Source organism: Arachis stenosperma, chromosome 6 (assembly GCF_014773155.1).
Source record: "Arachis stenosperma cultivar V10309 chromosome 6, arast.V10309.gnm1.PFL2, whole genome shotgun sequence".
Classification (NCBI taxonomy): domain Eukaryota; kingdom Viridiplantae; phylum Streptophyta; class Magnoliopsida; order Fabales; family Fabaceae; genus Arachis; species Arachis stenosperma.
In genome coordinates this window covers 75,379,284-75,383,343 of record NC_080382.1, presented here as the reverse complement: position 1 = coordinate 75,383,343, position 4,060 = coordinate 75,379,284, and positions in this window count along the sequence as shown.

Sequence of the window (4,060 nt, the reverse complement as noted above, 5' to 3'; positions counted from 1 at the left end):
ATTGTGCCAAAGGCACGCCTCCAGCCATACTTTCGCGTGACTCTCTGTTTCTTTTCTTCTCGTATCCAAGGCACTATGACGCGGACGCGTCATCGACGCTGTCGCGTCATGTGCTCTCTCTTTTTTTTTTAATAATAATGCAAGATGCAGTATGCGGTATGCAGTATGCAAGATGCAGTATGCAGTATGCGTCGTTAAGTTGGACGCTCTACTAGCTCAGTCTTCTACTGTGGGCGGATCTACCAAGAGAAAGATCTTTAGTTCCTAGTTTTTCGTCATCTTTTCACCATGGAATAACTTCAAGCGATGTCCATTGACCTTGATAAGTTTAGAGCTTGAAGGATGGCTCAAGTGAAAGACTCCGTATGGTTCCACCTTCTCTACTCGATACGGACCATCCCATCTGGATCTCAGCTTGCCTGGCATGAGTCACATTCTGGAGTTGTAAAGTAGGACTATGTCCCTTGGTTGGAATTCTCTTCTCTTAATGCTCTTGTCATGCACAGCCTTCACCTTCTCTTTATACAGCCTGGAGTTTTCATAAGCTTCGAGGCGAAGGCTGTCTAATTCTTGTAGTTGCAACTTCCTTTCAGCTCCGGCTCTCTTATAGTCCATGTTGCATTCCTTTACCGCCCAAAAGGCTTTATGCTCTAACTCAACTGGAAGATGACAGGCCTTTCATAAACCAAGCGGAAATGACTCATCCCAATTGGTGTCTTATATGCTGTCTGATATGCCCAAAGCGCGTCTTGGAGCCTGGTGCTCCAGTCCTTTCTATGAGGCTTGACTACCTTTTGCAGTATGTGCTTTATCTCTCTATTAGACATCTCTACTTTCCCATTAGTCTGGGGGTGATAGGCTATTGATACTTTATGAATTATTCCATGCTAGGCTATTGATACTTTATGAATTATTCCATGCCTCTTTAGTAAACCTGTGAGTCTCCTGTTACAAAAGTGGGTGCCTTGATCGCTCACGATTGCTCGTGGTGATCCAAAGCGACAAATAATATGGTTTCTAACAAAGGAAACAACAGTGTTAGCATCATCAGTACGGGTAGGAATTGCTTCCACCCATTTAGAAACATAATCTACAGCTAACAGTATATAAAGATGGCCATTAGAATTTGGAAAGGGACCCATGAAGTCAATGCCCCAAACATAAAAAATTTCACAGAAAAGCATAATTTGTTGAGGCATTTCATCCCTCTGGGATATATTACCAAACCTTTGGAATGGGGGACAAGATTTACAAAGATCAGCAGCATCTTTAAAAAGAGTAGGCCACCAGAATCCACAGTCTAAAACTTTTCTAGCAGTTCGTTGAGGGCCAAAATGTCCTCCACTCTCAGATGAGTGGCAGGCCTCTAAAATGGACTGGAATTCTGACTGAGGCACACACCGTCTAATTACCTAGTCAGCACCACACCTCCATAGATATGGGTCATCCCATACATAGTATTTGGACTCACTTTTCAGCTTGTCTCTCTGATGCTTAGTAAAATCAGGAGGAAAAGTATGGCTAACTAGATAATTAGCTACAGGTGCATACTAAGGGGCTACATCAGATACTGCCTGTAAGCTATCAAATGGGAAATTATCTTTGATAGGAATTGAGTCATCTTTAATGTGCTCAAGGCAACTCAAGTGGTCAGCCACTAAATTCTGGTTACCACTCCTATCTTTAATTTCCAGATCAAATTCTTGCAGCAGTAGCATCCAACGTATTAGCCTTGGCTTAGACTCCTTTTTTGCTAATAAATATTTTAGAGCTGCATGATCTGAATACACTACTACCTTAGTACCAAGTAAATAGGCTCGGAATATATCCAGAGCAAAAATAATAGCTAGAAGCTCTTTTTCAGTAGTAGTGTAATTAGATTGAGCAGCATCTAAAGTCTTAGATGCATAAGCAATTACAAAAGGGTCGTTACCTTCATGTTGAGCCAGTGCTGCTCCTACTGCATGATTGGAGGCGTCACACACGATTTCAAATGGTTGGCTCCAGTCTGGTCCCCTCACAATCGGAGCTTGAGTCAAGGCGGTATTTAGCTTATCAAACGCTTGTTTGCAATCCTCACTGAACTCGAACTCAATCTCTTTTTGTAGTAGTATGGATAAGGGTAGTGCTACCTTGCTGAAGTCCTTAATGAATCTCCTGTAAAAACCTGCATGGCCAAGGAACGAATAGACTTCCCTCACAGAGGAGGGGTAAGGCAAACTAGAAATAACATCCACCTTTGCTGGGTCTACAGAGATACCAGTATCAAAAACAACATGTCCTAGAACAATACCTTGTTTTACCAAAAAATGACACTTTTCAAAATTTAAAACAAGGTTTGAACTAACACACATGTCCAATACTTTAGACAAACTTTCCAAGCAAAGGTTAAATGAATCACCATAAACGCTAAAGTCATCCATAAAAACTTCCATACAAGTCTCAATGAGATCAGAGAAAAGACTCATCATACACCTTTGGAAAGTAGCTGGTGCATTGCACAAGCCAAAGGGCATTCTCTTATAAGCATAAGTCCCAAAAGGACATGTAAAAGTAGTCTTTTCCTGGTCCTCAGAAGCTATATGGATTTGAAAATAACCTGTATAACCATCTAAAAAGCAGTAGTGAGATTTACCTGACAGGCGATCAAGCATCTGATCAGTGAATGGCAAGGGATAATGATCCTTGCGAGTCGCTTGGTTGAGATGCTTGTAGTCAATGCAAACTCTCCATGCGTTCTGCACTCTGGTTGTCAGAAGTTCTCCTTGCTCATTCCTTATTGTTGTAACTCCAAACTTCTTGGGCACCACTTGTACTGGGCTGACCCATTCACTATCTGAAATGGGGTAAATGATATCTGCTTCAAGTAGTCTGGTAACTTCCTTCTTGACAACTTCTAAGATGGTGGGATTCAATCTTCTCTGAGGTTGACGGATAGGCTTTGCTCCTTCTTCTAAGAATATTCTATGTTCACAAACTTGAGGGCTGATGCCTACTATATCCGCCAAGCTCCATCCAATTGCTTTTTTTATGCGTCCTCAACACACTAAGCAGCTGTTCTTCTTGTTGGGAAATGAGCTCCCTTGCAATGATAACTGAGAACTTCTGCTTGTCCTCAAGGTATGCATACTTGAGGTGTGGAGGAAGGGGCTTTAATTCTATTTTTCGCTCATGGTTTGGTTCTGGATTCTCTGGGGCTGGTGAAAATGGTGATGAATCTTTAGTATGTTCAGAGGGTGTCCGCACACTTGGGTCTTGCTCCATGTGACTCTCTTCCATTTCTTCCTGGTGGGTTGCAGCTATAATTTCATCAATGATGTCACATTGGAATATGGAGTGATCTTCTGGGGGATGCTTCATAGCTTCATCTAGATTGAAGCTCACTATTCTGCCATCTACCTCAAAGGAATAGGTACCCGAAAAGGCATCCAGCTTGAATTTTAAAGTCTTCAAAAATGGTCTACCAAGCAGGATTGATGAGGGTCTCCCTGAGTCATTTTGGGGCATCTCCAGGATATAAAAATCAATGGAAAACGTGAGCCCCTTAATGCTCACTAATACATCTTCAGCAATTCCAACCACTGTGATAATGCTTTTATCTGCTAACACAAAACGAGCTGCTGACCTTTTTAAGGGAGGGAGCCTTAAAGCATTATATATAGACAAGGGCATAATACTCATGCATGCTTCTAAATCACACATACAGTCAGAAAATATCACACCTCCAATGGTACAGTTAACCATGCATGGGCCTGGGTCACTACATTTTTCAGGTATATTTCCCATTAAAGCAGATATAGAACTACCTAAAGGAATAGTTTCTAATTCATTAATTTTATCTTTATGCATGCACAACTCTTTTAGAAACTTTGCATATTTAGGCACTTGCTGAATAACATAAAAAAGGGGAACAGTTACCTCAACTTTCTGAAAATCTCTACCATTTTGGGATCTAGTTCCATTTGCTTTTTGGGCTTCTTAGCAAGGTGTGAAAATGGAATAGGAGTGGCGTCCTTTATAGCTTTAGCCTGCTGGGGTTCTGCACTCCTTGGTTGGGCTG